Below are 18,628 nucleotides of genomic sequence, written 5' to 3'. Positions count from 1 at the left end.
GATCTCGGCGTCGATGTTCGACGCCGGATAAGGGTGTCGGGGGGGGGGGTGCGCGGGCGTAGGCTCGCGCTCTGCCCCCCGGCAGCCTCTTGAGGGGGGGGGGAGGCGGTCGCGCTCCTCGCGCTTAGGCGTGGGGTGGGCGATCGTCCTCCCAGAGGAGGAGCCCCCCCTGGTTGCGGCTAAATCCTAACTCCTACGGGAGCGGAGGAGGCTGCAACTGGGGGGGGCCGAGGGGGGGCCACGTGTCCCTGGCGGGCGGGTATTGCCCTCCCGTCTGGGGCGCCTAAGCCCCTCTCAAGGACGGAGACGTGACGTGTGGGGCCCTCTCACTGGGAGCCACAAGGCACCGGTGGGAGGGCAACACCGTCCACGGAAGGGGGTTTCTCTCCTTCTGAGAGGAACCTCCTGATGAGGGCTCCCTCAGTGAACCGCCGAACCGGACCACCCTCTTGGGGGTCCGGGGGTTGCGACACTGGGGGGGGGGCGAGGGGCGATGGCTCGAGCGGGAGTTCTCGAGCCATGGCTCCGCCCCTCAAACTTTTTGGGAGGGCGCGGCATGAGGTCGATGTTGCCTCGTGCCGCAACCGCGTCGACACCGCACAGTCATTGACTGTGCGGTCGGGGAGGTGTCTCGGCCGCAAGGTTGGGGCGGCTCCCCGGAGATTTATGGGCGGGGGGGTGGTTTCCGAGACGGCATGGGTTACCAGCATCCTCGGCACCCCCCATCCAAACGCCCCGAGTAGGACATCCTCTGGGGTTTTAGTGCGGTAGGTCCTGTCCCGGCTCTCCGGCCCGCTACGGCGGACCGGCCAGACGGAGGTGCGGGCCGGCCAGGCGGGGCAGGGAGTCCCACATAACCCTCACCTTTACCCGGAGGTGAGTGGTACCATGAGGTTTCCCCAGAGTAACCAAAAAAAAAAAAAATGCCAAGTTATGTGACATTTAATCATGCTGCGGATGGAGTCCGTCGAGAGACTATCTTCTCGGTGCACGTGCACTAAGTACGCTCCGTACCTAAGTACTGAAAAAGGTGGTAAATTTTCGGTTTTTAATACCAAAAACATTATTGGTGTATTGTTTTTAATGCTTAGTTCACTAGTAAGTGGAGGCAAATTGATTGAACAAGTATTTTGTTTAAAATAAGCCTCTTAAATATTGACATGTGCTCTGCCTGTCTAGTGCATGATATTGACAGGTAGGGAGGACAATTGACATTATGACTTAAAAGTGTGTTAAAAGTGGATTATTTTACTGTGGGATTATTTGTTACTATGTTCTTGACTATATATAATAATTTCAAATAGTTCTATTAAGTATTTAATTCATAATTAATGAAATTGTGTGGAGACTATTGCTATCTCTCTCACACCAGTGGACTTACACTTGACGTATATTTTTCTTGACTTTAGATATTTTCTGTGTGTTGGAATATATTTTTAATACATTCCTATGACTGTTTATTAGTAACTGTGAAAATTTGGAGTGATAGAGTTTGTTAGTTTGACTGGAAATTATACTTTTCATTTATATCTGTTGCTGTCTCTCTCACTCCAGTGGACTGCAGTGAAAGTTTATATTTGTGGTGTTATAAATTTTCCACATGATGGAATATATTTTTAATATACTCTTACGATTATTTGTTAGTGTATGTGAAAATCCAGACTATCAAAACTTATTAGTTTGTTTATAAATGACAGCTGCAATTCCAAACTATTGCCATCCTTGTCTGGCTTGGGGCAAATCTATCAAAAATCTTTGGGCTCTCCAATAAGCTGGTCGGAATTTTTTACGGTGAAGTAGACATTTTATATATGTTATTGACAATTGCAAGTTGTTATCTAGTGACTAGGAATAGTTGAAATAATTTTAGTTATTGTTAAAATTGAATTATTAAATTGTAACTGTTTTCCACTAGACTAATGCGCTCGCGTGCTCAAAAGTGGGTTGGCTGCATTTGCGTGTGTATCCGCTGGCAGCCTCTCATTGGCTTTGCTAACTGTAGTTATTTTCATTTAAAATCTGACTTTTAAACCTTTAATAAGTTATAAGTGCCTTTTATTGCCTTATAAACAATAGACACATAATTATATAAGTGTTTTCTATGTGACTTACATAAATATATAACATTTTTTCATTAAATAAGTATATTGAAATAAATTGCACGTGGCAGTTCTTGCTACAGCGCATTTGTTCTGCGCAGTGCGCGCGTGCTCAAGTAGGTTGGCAACCTGCCTGTTAAGTGCTGGCAATCCTTCATTGGTTGATATATTAAATGCGCGAAATTTTGATATGTGATAATTAATAACATAATTATCAATTGAAATTATTGAAATCAAGTATAATAGTTATAGATTAGACAATAAATAAGAATATTTAAGACATATATATATAATCTATTAACAATTAAAATGGACTAGTAATAACTTTAAAATATTATATTTCAGAATACATTATTATTACTACATTAATTAGTTTTAATTAAATTAGGCTAAACTAAATTGGTTTAGACACTGTCAGAAAGATATTAAATCTTAAATATCTAGTGTTAATAATAGTGGACGAACTGTTCATGTTTGCTGCTTCTTCTGTGCTACGATCCAGTTGTTTCTGCAATAAAATAAGAAATCTTTAAGTGGTTGATTTCCTTTTAAGTAGGAGAATCATTTGATTCATGTAACAAGATGTTAAGTTATAAAATATGTCTAATTTAACAGACTTACAATTATGCATCTTATAATATGCGTGTAGCTGATTGTTATAATTGTTAAAAAAGTTTGCATTGCCCCTAATCTATCTTGGGAGCTTGATTCTGACTCTGTCAAGCAATATAGTATTTTGGTACTGTTGCGTTGAAGTCGGATAGTATTTATATCTTCACCGAAAGTAATTAGTAACAGTTTGCTCCTTATCCTTGACCTTATTGGATGAGTTATCTAGAAGGAAAATCCAAAACTAATAATTCTTCATATTTGGATAATCAATCTTGATTAAATAATATAATTTTGTATCTGTATATTGATATAGATGCACATATATATATACATGACTATAAAATCTTACTAGTAGGGGTAGTTTGAATTAAGGGGTTAGGCCACTGTAGAAATTTCAAAAAATCGTTTTTTTTTTTTTTTTGCTTAAATGATGCTTTAAGATCTTAGAAATAAGAAAAAAAAGGTTTTATAACGGAAACAAATTCCTAAGTGTCATTTTTGGAAGTTACATAAAACTTTAAACGCGTTTTTCTCGAAATCACTTTTTTCAAACTGGGCGACCTCATAACTCCCACAAATCTTGACCGATTTACTTCAAATTTAAACTGTAGCTTCTAAGATACATTTGTCAGCGAACTACGTACGGATTTTACGTTCCGTTGTAAACTTTTTTTTTTACAAACAATTTTGTGCAAAATTTTTCGTCAAAAAATGAAACTTTTTCTTCAAACTTGTGTCATTTTTACAAAAACAATTATTTTTTAATTTCCGTACGTAGTTCGCTAGCTAATGATATAAAGAATTAAAAAAAATTTGGTTTTTTGTTCTACAGCAAAAATTGGAGCAGCTAGTAGGTCGCCCGTAAGGCACTGTCCGAAACGAGTGGTCATCGTTGCAGAGCTCTGTCACCGCCATTTTGTAAAAAAAAAATGCAAAAAAATTTTTTTTATATATTTCGAAGTATGTAAGATTAAGTACTTAAAAAGGATTTTCTATCACTGTTTTTGTTTTATAGTAAAAAATTATCAAAAATAGGCCTTTTTTGGGCGCTCTACAGTGGCCTAACCCCTTAACTACCTTTGTCATCTGATTATGTGTGAACAAACACTGTTTCTTCATCCTAGAATAGCGTAGGATTTATACTTGGATGTGCAACCATATTCTGGCGCCCCATGCCTCGTCTTCCCAATCTGAAATAAATCAATCGATATTTAGACAAATATCTTATAATTGATGTTTGATCTAAGCTGGATAAATATATTGATTTGTCACAAGTGCTAAACAACAAACAATAATTAGCATATAAAATACTTTATTTTATTTTACTTTATATTTACAAGTTTATATGATGATTGTGTGAATTGATAGTCATTTGTTTCTCAAATAAACGAATGTGCTGTAAAACATCGCGTTGGACTAGAGCAAAGAACTACATTTGAGTTTGTAACTGTGTTTTAGGTGTTTTACATAATGTTTTCTTAATTGCAATGCAACGGACAATTACTTATAATTGATTAACTTTGAAACTAGACAAATATCTGACTATTTTCAAGTGTTAAATGAAAAAACAGTAAGCATAATATTTATACCTGCTAACATTTGTGATGTAATGAATCTCCTATAAACGAGGTGCGCGCAGATGAAAAGATAGCTGACGGTCTTTCTGCGGATATTAATATATGATAATTCTATGGAATTACATAAACAGCTTAAGTATTTTAGTAATATGCATAGTATTTGGACTACGAATATATTTTCAGGACTTAGAAATTACTATCCAAAATACTGAGCCTATGGGCGAATATGCATTGTCTTACTACACATTAATTATTTTAGTTAATCACTATCCTGTGTAAATATTATAGCTGAGTATTCATCATTGATATTATCTAAAATAACATTAATCTTATTACGATAGAGTTTGTAAATCTTATAGTGTTATGTTTAAACACCTCCTTAAAACAGTGTCAAGGAACGCCTTTGTGTTTGTAACTGCGCTTTTGCGTTCTACACCTTTTTCCTCAATCTGAAATACAACAGAGAGTTTATATCATATATGACTAACTATGAAGTCGTATAGGAATTGGCTAATCTTAAATGACAAACACCAAATAATAGAGTATAATATCGTTTATACTTACATATCTGTGTTGTATTATATCCTCAAATAAACGAAGTTTGTAGGAGAAAGATAGCTTGGTGGCCTTATGTGATATTACCTGGAATCATACAAATATTAGGACTATTTTAATACTAGCAAGTTTATAGATTGATACTGAAAAACAGACTTGAACAGTTAGTATTCTTCTACAAAGTTTAGAAATATAAAGTTGGTGGTGAAATCTATAATATACTTTGACCTATTGTTCAATACTTTAGTTTGTGATAGCCAAAGAAACACTAATTTTATATATAACTGAATTGGATAAATTTATAGTGCGGTGATAAAAATTCATTTTAGATCAGTGCTGAGAAACACTTTTGCGTTACAATTGTGCCTCGGCATTTACATCTTATCCTTATAATCCAAAACATAGCAGACAGTTAATATTTGACCAATTGTTTTCAAGCTAGATATACGTAACTAATGAATTCCAAGTGTTAGATGGTAATAGCGAGATGTGATATTATATTAATATCGCACCTGTAATTATAATCACCTATGATGCATTTATAACAACTAACTGGTGCATAAATAAGGTGCCGGAAGTTCAAATAACTTGGTGGTCTTCCCGTTGTGTGAAATATCATAATCATCTGAAATTACATAGAATTGATTACTTTTTAGTAATACGTCTACTCATACAAATACTTTGACTACTTTAATGCTGTTTGTAACAAGTTTATAGACTGATATTGAAAATAGACTTGAATAGTTAATATTCTTTTATAAAGTTTTAAAATATAAGCCGGTGGTGAATCTATAATATACTTTGACTTGTTGTTTTAAAATACTCTAGTTTGAGAAATATATTAGCGTTGAATATCTCTTGATATTAGTTAAATAATACTAACCTTATATACGTCCGATCTAGATAAATTTTATAGTGCTGTGATAAATTCCGTCTAAGAACAGTGTTAAGAAATGCACATGTGCTGTAACCGCGTCTCGGCATTTTACATCTTCCCTATAATCTAAAACTTAATAGATAGTTAACACTTGACTAATTAACTTAAGTTAGATGTATGCAACTATTAAATTTTAAGTGTTAAATTAAGATACTAAAGTGTAGTAGTATATTGGTACTACACCTATAATTATAATTACCTGTGAAGCATCTATAATAACTAATGGATGCATAAATGGAAGTTCAAAATAGTCGAGTGATCTTCCTGTGAGTGAAACATGACAGTCATCTGAAATTATACAGACTCTTTAGTTATTTCTAGTAATAAGTTCACTAAGCTAAAAATAAATCAACAAAACAGAATTGAACGGTTAATATATACTTTAGAATGTCTTATGATCATTTTTTAAAAACTCTAAGTTGGTGATGAAACATGCGCAGTTTTGTTTCACTACCTATTGAGCGTTTCGCTGGGAATTATTACAAGTGCTGTGATGAAATGTCAAATTCCTGAATTGATGCTTTTAAACATTCTAATCTGGGACGGAGTGGGTTTTCGTTGAGATGCTGAAGCTGTTTTCCTGGTTATCTTGGAATTGTTGATGCGCTGGAATCCCTGAGACCCCTCAGATGCTTCTGGTGATCTTACGGAGCCTTTCATCATCTTGGAGTTCTTTCCGCTGCGTAAAGATAAGTGAAATTAATATACACATATGTTTTATGTGATAAATAGAGTGACGTTAAATGACAATTAGTCCAATTTGCATATGACTGTGTGATTTTTTAATGAATATAAACTAAGTAGTCAATGGATCTTACATATCTGGACTGTAATCAATAATTAGTAGAAATGGATTTAAGAATATTACACTAGAACATAACTTTTATACATATATACACATATATAAATAAGACAATTTTATAATTATTCAATAATTAATATTTAATATTTGAACTTACGTCATCTCTAATAGTGTAAAATATGTGACTTTCTCTGCATGGCTGCATTTGTGTTAATATACTTGAAGTTGCGGTAAACCTAAATACAATTCAAATGACCTGCTGACACCTGCATCATTGTAGTGCAGGATGTCTCCTTGTAAGTTATATCTTGTACTCCTGTTTCCGGGTGGTGTGCTTTTTACTGTTAAATATAATGAATACCATGTATTACTGACATCCGATTAATGCATGGGGAATAACACACACAAGTACTTATATGATTCTTTAATATCATTTTCTAGTTTATACAATAATATTGATAGACGTGAATATATATACTTAATAATCAATTAATCATAAATAACTTTATAGTATTTAATAATGATAATATAGAACTGCTTTAATTTACCTCCATATACATACTGTTAAATATCTTGGATTTCTTTACTATTGCTATCAACAATATATAAAGTCTATGTTACCTTTTACACTTGCACAATTATTACGGTCTGTTCATGTAAACTAATTATTTACTATCCAAACGAGTATATTTGTGAGACCACTGCACTGCTAAAGTGACACTTTGCAAGGATTAGGTTATGAACTCTCTCTCCCGGGTATGTTTTCTCCTCTCGGGACCCAGATAACCAAGCGTGCGATTCCTGCACAAAATACCGCTACTGTACTATTAGTGTGCCGCCACGAGATGGCAGCATACGGAGTAACCGTATGGTAACAGTACAAAACCAATACGTGATATTGTAGTACAGCGTATCATCATTGTACCTGTACTACGTATTAGTGCATATTATCGGTACATATCGTACAATACAGTTCGTACGAACCGTACCTTACCAATATGGCGTATACAAATATTATTTTTTATAAAATTTAAAAAAAGGTAAATATTGTAGGCCAACTAAACAAGCAATTAAATAAGATCTAAAGATTTATTAATAATTAAATAATTAAATTCTCATTCCGTTAGAGAAACAATATACAGCGTAAACGTTTCGACTGCACTACAGTATTTTTCAATACATAAAAATCAAATATTAAAATACAAAAGTTAAATATTAAAATACAAAGTTAGTTAAATATTAAAATACAATGTTAAACGATTCTTCGCTGATGACCAATGGATGAGTAAAACGATTGGTCTGAGATTTCAAGTTTTGCGACATTTAATATCATGCTGTGGATATTTTACGCGAATTAAATTAATATCAGAGAAAATGAAAAAATCTTTCAACTTACATTATCGTTTTAACAAGTTCTTCTTCTCGACATTTCAAGTGTGTGTTGCGAAGTCTAAATTGGTCATCAGCGAAGAATCGTTTAACTTTGTATTTTAATATTTAACTAACTTTGTATTTTAATATTTAACTAACTTTTTATTTTAATATTTATAACTTTGTATTATAATATTTGATTTTTATGTATTGAAAAAGACTGTAGTACAGTCGAAACGTTTATGCTGTATATTGTTTCTCTAACGGAATGAGAATTTAATTATTTAATTATTAATAAATCTTTAGATCTTATTTAATTGCTCGTTTAGTTGGCCTACAATATTTACCTTTTTTAAATTTTGTTAATTTATACGAGCCTTTCATTAATTAATTTTATTTTTTATATTTTTTATATTATATTTTGACAACATTAAAATTATTTCCCTATTTGAATATTAATTTAGCAATGATAATATTTTTTTTAAATATATAATATTATAGGAGTGTCTGAATTGTATCAAAGCTCCATTTTTACGCGCGCAACCAACGCAAGCACGGTTGGACAATATATGCTACCAATCCACATTGCCAATTGGCTAGTTTTGGACTAGGATCTTCTGATTGGTTAACTACGCTGGCGTTTTAAGTCGCGCATGATGTGTGCAGTGACTTAACGAGATCCTCCTAGCGCGGCGATTTTGTTTTTTCGCTCTTTCTCTGCGATAACGTGAGCCCATACGGACGTGTATTTTGTGCCTCCGATATTTGCGAAGTTATCTCGAGGAATTCCATACTTTCTACATCATTATTTTGATTTATCAAATATCCGCAGTGAGTACCTAACAGCATGTAACAATTAAATTGATAATTTCTTTTTTATTTTATGATGATTAGAAATCATTCGAGAGAAAGAGATTCGCGGTATTTTATTTTCAAGTTTCTATATATTTTATTAATATTATTTGTTATATTTCTTATCGCAATATATTTGTCGCGTTCTTTTGGTATTATACAATAATTAAATAATTTGTTAAATAATATTGAAAGATGGGAATTGTTGCATTTGGCTCGATTTTCGTAACTTAGCAACGAGACGTCGGCGCGACTAACTAAAGGCCTGCGCACAAAGGCGCGCCAACTCGTTGTTAAATTCTATACTTTTTACATATTATTTTAATTTATCAAATATCTGCAGTGAATATCTAACATCGTGTATCAATTAAATTGATAATTTCTTTTTTATTTAATGATGATTAGAAATCATTCGAGAGAAAGAGATCGCGGTTTTTTTTCAACTTTCTATATATTTTATTAATCTTATATGTTATATTTCTTGTCGCAATATATTTGTCGCGTTCTTTTGGCATTATACAATAATTAAATAATTTGTTAAATAATATAGAAAGATGGGAATTGTTGCATTTGGCTCGATTTTCGTAACTTAGCAACGAGACGTCGGCGCGACTAACTAAAGGCCTGCGCACAAAGGCGCGCCAACTCGTTGTTAAATTCTATACTTTTTACATATTATTTTAATTTATCAAATATCTGCAGTGAATATCTAACATCGTGTATCAATTAAATTGATAATTTCTTTTTTATTTAATGATGATTAGAAATCATTCGAGAGAAAGAGATCGCGGTTTTTTTTTCAATTTTCTATATATTTTATTAATCTTACATGTTATATTTCTTGTTGCAATATATTTGTCGCGTTCTTTTGGCATTAGACAATAATTGAGTGATTTGTTAAACAATATAGAGATGGGAATTGTTGCATTTAGCTCGATTTTCGTAACTTAGCAACGAGACGTCGGCGCGACTAACTAAAGGCCTGCACACAAAGGCGCGCCAACTCGTTGCTAAATTCTATACGTTTTACATATTATTTTAATTTATCAAATATCTGCAGTGAATATCTAACATCGTGTAACAATTAAATTGATAATTTCTTTTTTTATTTAATGATGATTAAAAAAATTATTCGAAAGAAAGAGATCGCGGTTTTTTATTTTCAATTTTCTATATATTTTATTAATCTTATATGTTATATTTCTTGTCGCAATATATTTGTCGCGTTCTTTTGGCATTAGACAATAATTGAGTGATTTGTTAAACAATATAGAGATGGGAATTGTTGCATTTGGCTCCATTTTCTTAACTTAGTAACGAGAGGTCGGCGCGACTAATTAAAGGTCTGCACAGAAAGGCGCGCCAACTTGTTGCTAAATTAAAAAAATGGAGCCAAAATATGTAACAATTCCCATTTCTATATTATTTAACAAATCACTCAATGTTATTATTTAATAAGAAAATGATAACATATTTTTTTATATGTTACCAATTTACAAGTCAAGAATTATTGCGATTTTTGTCAAGCCCTTATAATTCTTAATATATAAAGTGTCTTTTCGATTTTTTTAGGATCTATAATATTAAAAATACATGTCCACTTTTATACAAAAATTTTTTAATGATGTTTGAAATATATTTTTAATATATCTTTTCCCTATCGTCATTGATCACACTATTTTCGAGTGTACGTTTCTTATGTTAGAGCGGTATATTCTAAATATAGCAAATGTTTCGAAATCTTTTGTTAAGGGATTAGACTGTACTGACCGGTCGAAAAAATAAATAATTTTAAAGCATGAGTTACTAAGAAATAAAAAAAAGCTATAAACTTGTAATTTAGTACTTTATTTAAGTATGCGAGGGGTATAAAAGCATGTAAAAAGAAAACGTAAATAATATTTTTAATATCATTTATTAAATGTTAAAAAAAACTAATTTTTTTCACTAGTGTCGAAGATTTTTCGGTATGTACTCATTGGATCGACTTAAAGTTTTTTTTTTTTTATTAACCTTTCTCTAAACATTGACATAGGATTTTTTCAATATCATTGTTAGTTTGCAAAATATTAACAAATTAATTAACAATTTTTATGCTAAAAATCAAACCAAAATTTCAACAAATTTTTTTATCGTGTACTTAAATAAAGTACTAAATTACAAGTTTATAGTTTTTTTATATTTCTTCGTAATCCATGCTTAAAAATTATCTATTTTTCCGGTCGGTCACAGTAATCTTTAAGGGGGATCAACGCTGTGATGGCTAAAAAAAGTAGCTCTTTTTTGCGAATTTTTTGGGATGCCCATAAAGCAGGTAGTTAAATAAATGTTTTTGCATTGAATTTATTGTTCTTTGAACTATTAAAAAATATTTTTTTATTTAGTTAAATACATTTTTATTTTAATATAAAATGTATTTGTAGTAGACTCTGTATTATCTATCGGCCTTGCACGTGGAGTCCTTAAAAGTCATCTAAAATTTAAAAAGTCAAAATTTTTTTGAAATATATAAATATATTAGTTTCAGTTAAGCGTACAGAAATTTTAATGTCTTCATTATTCGTAAAATGGTGCATTTTTAAATAAAATTTTAAAATTTTTCAAAAAAAGAAAACCGTTTTTTATCGTACAAATCATAAGAATAGGAAATTTTAATTGTAAAAAGAAATCTGTACGCTAAACTGAAACTACATTTATATACTTCAAAAAAATCTTGGGTTTTTTAATTTCAAATGACTTTTAAGGATCCCAGGTGCAATAAAACCGATAAATAATGCAGAGTCTACTACAGACACATTTTATATTAAAATAAAAATGTATTTAATCAAATAAAAAATATTTTTTAATAATTCAAAGAATAACAATTTAATGCAAAAACATTATTTATCTATCTGCTTTATGGATGTTACAAAAAATTCGCAAAAAGGGTTACTTTTTTAAGCCGTTACAGTATTGATCCCCTTTAAACAATTAACATATTTAAACTAGGTTTTATACTATTTCTATATAAAACTTCTATTAAAAATTTACAGTATATAACTTCATTATGTCATGAAATTGTTTGTTTTCTTGAATTTTTTTTGTGTATTTTTGAAATTTTTTTCTTCAGCAATTACATTCCTACATAATTTTATCATATGTCATAGGTTCATAATTATATGTATAAACATTTGTATTATTTGTACATGTTTAAATGATGTTTTTATTTGTTTTGGAATAAATATACACCCTAGTTTTTTAAAAAGTATTAAAATTTACCGGAGCACATCACAAAAGTTATGGATCTAATTTTAATACTACTGTTATATAATTTTTCGCAAATAGTACACTGTAAAAAAAATAATCAATCTAACAGATAATTTAGTTCAATACGCACAACAACATATTTATTTAAATAAAGCAAAAATATATTTGAATTGATAAAGTACCTACTTAATTGTAGATAGCATATTTTATTGATTTAAATATATTTTTACTTCATTTAAATAAATATTTTGTTAGGCGTATTGAACAACATTATCTGTTAGATTAACTTTTTTTTTACAGTGTAACAATTTGTTTAAAGTTTCGGCAGATGCCTTTAAAGTTTGTGCAAATTCCTTCATTTAATCTGAATAATATTGATGATATTTTGAAGTATTGTTATTGTTAAATTCATTTGTAATTCTAAATCAAAATCCGAAAACTTTTTCAGCAAAATATTTTTTGAGCTATCTGTGCATGTTCCTTTTTCTTTCAGATATTTTAATAACCCAGAAATCTTTTTTATTTATAATGACACACACACACACACATATATATATATATATATATATATTCACAAATTAAAAATTTCCTGACAATATATATGATTTTTAATTAAAAAATATATTCATGTAAAAAATTAATTATTAACCCTTACTCCGTATTGTAATTTTTGGCACCTATAGACACCGTACAGGTGGGTCAATTATTTTTGATGCATCTTATTAATTAGTGAAAGTGTTTAAAAAAATTTTTTTAAATTCATACACCTTCTTTGATCTTTCTAAATAGACTAGAATAATAAATTTGAAAAATAATTTACTTAAATATATTGTTCTTGCAAATATGTGAAGTAGAAATATAATACTTTTAGAAATTACACGGACATAAATCGCCCACCAATACGAATTAAGGGTTAATTGCATTTTAATTTTGTGGCATTTGTGAGCATTTCTGATATTAGCTATTATATATTTAACATATTAAATAAATTAAATTAAAATATATTACGTATTTAAGTAATATATTAATTATTATAATTATTATATTGCATTTAATTGTAGAAATGGAAGATGATAAATCATTGCTTAGAAATAATAGTACAAATAATGCTCTGAAAAAAAAAGATAATAGTGAAAAGAATGTCTTCGAGGAAAGCTTTTGCTTGCCTGCTGAGCTAAATAAAAATTTAGATTTGGCTGATGTAGAGAACAAACCACCTGCGAGAATAGCATCACTGGCTAAGTACGTGTAAATATTTTATTTAATATTTCCTATTGTAAATTTCTTATATATATATATATATATAAGAAATTTACAATAGGAAATATTTTGGGTGATAAATTAAAATGAATCACCCTGTGTATATATATACAGGGTGACCCATTTTAACTTAGGCAGCCAAATAACTCGAAAAATAAGCACACTACGAAAAAATGTTTATAATCAAAATTTCGTCATTTCGAGGGGGACGTACAATGACGTTAACATTAGCCCCCCCACCTCTCCCCCTAGGCGGTGAGGGGGGGCAAGTTTGAAATCTTAAATGGAAACCCCTATTTTTTATTGCATATTCGGAATCTTTGGCTAAAAACACATACAATTTGTCTGAAACATTTTTCTCGATTCAAGATAGATGGCGCTGTAATCGACAAAATTCAATTTCTTCGATTTCTCTTACTGAGAACCCATGCTTACGATTCTGCAATACATTAACAATAAAAATACCACGTTTTTATTGTTAATACTCGAAATTAGTCTTAAAACAAACTTCTCATTATTTTTTATTACTCATTAATTACTTCTCAAGAAACTGCTTTTAGCGTAACCCAGGAACAACGACGTGGACGTAGCAGTTTTCTGTTCCCTTCGGGGTGCTTGATTAACGTGAGTCCCCTCGCCTCTCACAATTCGGGGTGCTTGAACGTGTGGTAACCCAGCCAGTGAAGGCAAGGTCGAGTAGTGACCCAGCCAGTGAAGGCAAGGTCGAGTGGTGACCCAACCAGTTAAGGCAAGGTCGAGTAGTGACCCAGTCAGTAAAGGCAAGGTCGAGTGGTAACCCAACCAGTTAAGGCAAGGTCAAGTAGTGACCCAACCAGTAAAGGCAAGGTCGAGTAGTGACCCAGCCAGTGAAGGCAAGGTCGAGTGGTGACCCAACCAGTTAAGGCAAGGTCGAGTAGTGACCCAGTCAGTGAAGACAAGGTCGAGTGGTGACCCAACCAGTTAAGGCAAGGTCAAGTAGTGACCCAACCAGTAAAGGCAAGGTCGAGTGGTGACACAACCAGTTAAGGCAAGGTCAAGTAGTGACCCAGCCAGTGAAGGTAAGGTCGAGTGGTGACCCAACCAGTTAAGGCAAGGTCGAGTAGTGACCCAGCCAGTAAAGGCAAGGTCGAGTGGTGACCCAACGAGTTAAGGCAAGGTCAAGTAGTGACCCAGCCAGTAAAGGCAAGGTCGAGTGGTGACTCAACCAGTTAAGGCAAGGTCAAGTAGTGACCCAGCCAGTGAAGGCAAGGTCGAGTGGTGACCCAACCAGTGAAGGCAAGGTCGAGTAGTGACCCAGCCAGTGAAAGCAAGGTCGAGTGGTGACCCAACCAGTGAAGGCAAGGTCGAGTAGTGACTCAGCCAGTGAAGGCAAGGTCGAGTGGTGACATAACCAGTTAAGGCAAGGTCAAGTAGTGACCCAGCCAGTGAAGGCAAGGTCGAGTGGTGACCCAACCAGTTAAGGCAAGGTCGAGTAGTGACCCAGCCAGTGAAGGCAAGATCGAGTGGTGACACAACCAGTTAAGGCAAGGTTAAGTAGTGACCCAGCCAGTGAAGGCAAGGTCGAGTGGTGACCCAGCCAGTGAAGGCAAGGTCGTGTGGTGACCCAACCAGTTAAAGCAAGGTCGAGTGGTGACCCAACCAGTTAAGGCAAGATTGCATTATTATCAGCTCTCTCCGCATGAAGGAGATGCTCAAAGTGTGCACCATTATTTTCTAAGGATAACAGTAATCGACAGCGAAAGTTACGTTGTACATTTTCTAGCATTAAAGGAGTTATAGCTTCACAAGCTCTTCTTATTCTTTCCATCATATTCAATCTTGTTGTTGGAGCTTCACTATACACTGCATCTTTAACGTATCCCCATAAAAAGAAATCAAGGGGGTTCAAATCCGGTGATCTCGGAGGCCACAGAACTGGTCCATCCCGCCCTATCCACCGATTTGGGAATCTTTGATTCAAAAATATCCGTACAAGACGAGCATAATGAGCAGGAGCACCATCTTGTTGATACCATAAATTTAGTCTAACTGCAAGGGGAACATTCTCTAGGTATGCTGGCAAATCATTTTCGAGGAAGTCTAAATACATTGGACTATTAATTGGACGTTCAAAAAAATGAGGTCCAATGACTTGGCCATTGCAAATGCCTACCCATACATACAAACTCCAACGATGTTGATTAAGCACCTCACGATACCAATGTGGATTTTCTGGTGACCAATAGTGGCAATTATGCCTATTGAGACTACCATTGCTGATGAATGTTGCTTCATCACTGAAACAAATATTACTAAAAAAATCTGGATTCTGATCTAACATCTCAAGAGCCCATCTACAAAATTGTACTCTGAATACGTAGTCGGCCTCACTTAATTCCTGTACCAGAGTAATATGATACGGATGGTAATTGACTGATCGTAACAATCTATGTGCCGTAGTTTAAGGGATTCCCAGTTCTCGTTCTATTTGACGGGTACTAATATGGGGATTTTGATGAACCATAGCCAAAACTGCGAGCAATCTAGGGTCATTATTATTATGAAGTCTATTCCTTCGCCTTTCGCGATGAAGTGGATTATTACGAGATCTCCTTTCAATGTTTATAATTTGTTGATCAGTAGGATGGCGGCGATTTGGGAATCGCTCCGCATAAGTACGGGCAGTAAGTCTGTAATTTCTACCACATTCACCAAAGGTTATAAGAATATCGACTACTTCTGTAGGCGTATAATTTGCCATTTTACCAGAATTTTATCAGAGTACAAATGTTAAAAAAATACATAAACACTTGTGACTTTGGCATTAAATGGAGTGCGCACTGAGTGTGCACTCGCCGCAGGGCGTTTCTTGTGCGGTACTTTGGACCATTCAAGTTGCTTAAAGGGCAGGTTACGCTAAAAGCAGTTTCTTGAGAAGTAATTAATGAGTAATAAAAAATAATGAGAAGTTTGTTTTAAGACTTATTTCGAGTATTAACAATGCACACTAGGTCTCTCAGGGAAAAACGCCATTAGTATCCCTCCAAAATTTTGTCCATTTAGTGCCAAAGTCACAAGTGTTTATGTATTTTTTTAACATTTGTACTCTGATAAAATTCTGGTAAAATGGCAAATTATACGCCTACAGAAGTAATCGATATTCTTGCCTTCACTGGTTGGGTCACTACTTAACCTTGCCTTAACTGGTTGGATCACCACTCGACCTTGCCTTAACTGGTTGGGTCACCACACGACCTTGCCTTCACTGGCTGGGTCACTACTTGACCTTGCCTTAACTGGTTGTGTCACCACTCGACCTTGCCTTCACTGGCTGGGTCACTACTCGACCTTGCCTTAACTGGTTGGGTCACTACTCGACCTTGCCTTCACTGGCTGGGTCACTACTTGACCTTGCCTTAACTGGTTGGGTCACCACTTGACCTTGCCTTCACTGACTGGGTCACTACTCGACCTTTTTTTTTTTTTTTTTTTTTTTTTTTGCGATCGGCGCAAGGCGGAGGAATGCGTTTACGCATACCACAGTGGGGCCGTCCCCGCCGGGTTATGTGGGACTCACCTATGCCCGGGGTACTAGTTACCCCAGTACTAAGGCACCTCGCCCCGGCTAGTTTCCCCACGTAATCGAGCCATCGAAAATGGCCCGACTGCCGTAGGGATCCCAACCGAGACAACAGCCTCAGCTAGTCCTACCCACTAAACCTCCGCCTGGGCACAGAAGCTATCCTCTGCTTCTGTGATCGGTTGGGTCCGCAAGAACCGTTGTGCACAATACTTTTGCGGGTCCAACACAGGTGCGTTTGCACGCCTCTTCCTTCGTCTTTCCGTCCTCTGGCTGGTCTTGACTAGTCTTGGCCAGTTCCTTCTCCTCTATCTTTCCTCTCTTCCATCTCTCCCTTCTTCCCCCCCACCTCAGACTCGCATAGCGAGGAGAGGGGGGGGAAAGGGGGAGAGACCTCCCTCTTTGGACCTTTTAGGTGCTCCTTCAGTGCACACATGCATACACTCATACACACACACATACATACATACATACATACATTCTATCGTTCGCCCTCTACACACCCACACACACCCACGCACACACTCACACACACATACAATCTTATGTACATACATACAATATATATATATACTCACATATACACATGTACATACTCGCATATGTCCGGTAGGTCAAATCGATTCGGATTGGCTCAAATCGATTATACAGTGACCCGACCGGTCACGCTGTCCTCCTCCTGTGTTCGTCTTCGTCTTGTCCAGTTTGTTGAAAATTGGTCATCTCTGTTTATTTATCTATTAGCTAGACGAATCTTCTCCATCCGAGACGGGAGTCAATAGGACCTCGCGAGCCTGTTTCTCCCGTTCTATATTTTCTTTCTTGAGCATTACGTTTCCGCAGAAGGCGGCAAATGCTCTCCATGCTTTTTTGTTTTGACAAATCGCCTGCACCACTGTTGCCAACGTCAGGTCAGGACCAATCACTTTCGTTAGTTCCTCCCTTTCTTCAGACCATGCTCTACACACCTGCAGAGTATGTTCCGAGGTGTCTTCTAGGTTCTCTGCACAATGTGTGCAAAGTGCGGAGTCTATTTTGCCTATTCTGTTGAGATACGAGGCAAAACAACCATGTCCAGTTAAGATCTGTGAGACATGGAACGTCATACAACCGTGTGACCTTTCCAACCACGTCTTCCAGTTGGGTAGTATCGCATCCCTAGTACGTTGACCAGCAATTAAAGGTCTGCTTGCGTACACCTTCCATTGTCTTCTGGTGAGCAGTGACTCCTCCTCGCGGATTTCTTTCAATGTTTGTTCCGGGTGCTCCTCTCTATCCTTCACCTCCATAGATCTAATATAGGCCCTCTTTCTCATTGAGGCTATAAGGTTCAGGGGTGGGGATCTCGCCAATAGTGACGACGCATCCAGAGACACCGTGCGGTATGCCGATATCGTTCTTATGTTGACGACTTTCATAAGTCGATCTAATTTCTCCCTTTGTCTTCTGGAGCGAGTGAGGGCATCGCACCAAATGGGTGCCGCGTACATGATAATCGAGATCACCACGTTAGCGTATAGTCGACGTTTACCCTCCCCGGGCCCCCTCAAGTTGGGCATCAGCTTGTATAGAGCGCGCATCGTCTTGTACACCTTTCCTTCCAGGTATTCGAAGTGAGCCTTGAAATTCATCCTGCTGTCAAAAATTACGCCTAGATACTTCAAGGTCTCTTGAGTTTGGATGCTTGTTCCTCCTACCATGATGGATGGCATGTTGTCCGGCCTTTTCCTTTTACCATAAAACAAGACAGCCTCTGTT

General features: G+C 35.2%; 1 long non-coding RNA gene across 5 annotated transcripts; it reads right to left on the bottom strand.

Annotated features, from left to right (window-relative positions):
• Nucleotides 1-2,492: 2,492 nt before the first annotated feature.
• LOC114936331 (uncharacterized) lies at nt 2,493-7,456 on the bottom strand. 5 transcript variants are annotated; one of them, XR_003820686.2, is made up of 12 exons: nt 7,131-7,422; nt 6,740-6,923; nt 6,235-6,459; nt 5,980-6,068; nt 5,727-5,852; nt 5,372-5,468; nt 4,853-4,930; nt 4,664-4,737; nt 4,301-4,374; nt 3,789-3,901; nt 2,721-2,933; nt 2,493-2,607 (listed from the first exon to the last, which is right to left on the bottom strand). It is a non-coding gene; the product is annotated as an uncharacterized LOC114936331 (long non-coding RNA). The 5 variants fall into 5 exon arrangements; XR_003820685.2 differs by having other exon boundaries at nt 5,356-5,468; nt 5,727-5,846; XR_003820684.2 differs by having other exon boundaries at nt 5,356-5,468; nt 7,204-7,419.
• Between the last annotated feature and the right edge of the window lie 11,172 nt (nt 7,457-18,628).

Source organism: Nylanderia fulva, unplaced genomic scaffold, assembly GCF_048542155.1.
Source record: "Nylanderia fulva isolate GAGA-0341 unplaced genomic scaffold, ASM4854215v1 Scaffold136, whole genome shotgun sequence".
Classification (NCBI taxonomy): domain Eukaryota; kingdom Metazoa; phylum Arthropoda; class Insecta; order Hymenoptera; family Formicidae; genus Nylanderia; species Nylanderia fulva.
The sequence above is the reverse complement of the archived record's forward strand: the minus strand, read 5'-3'. Positions and strand labels throughout refer to the sequence as shown.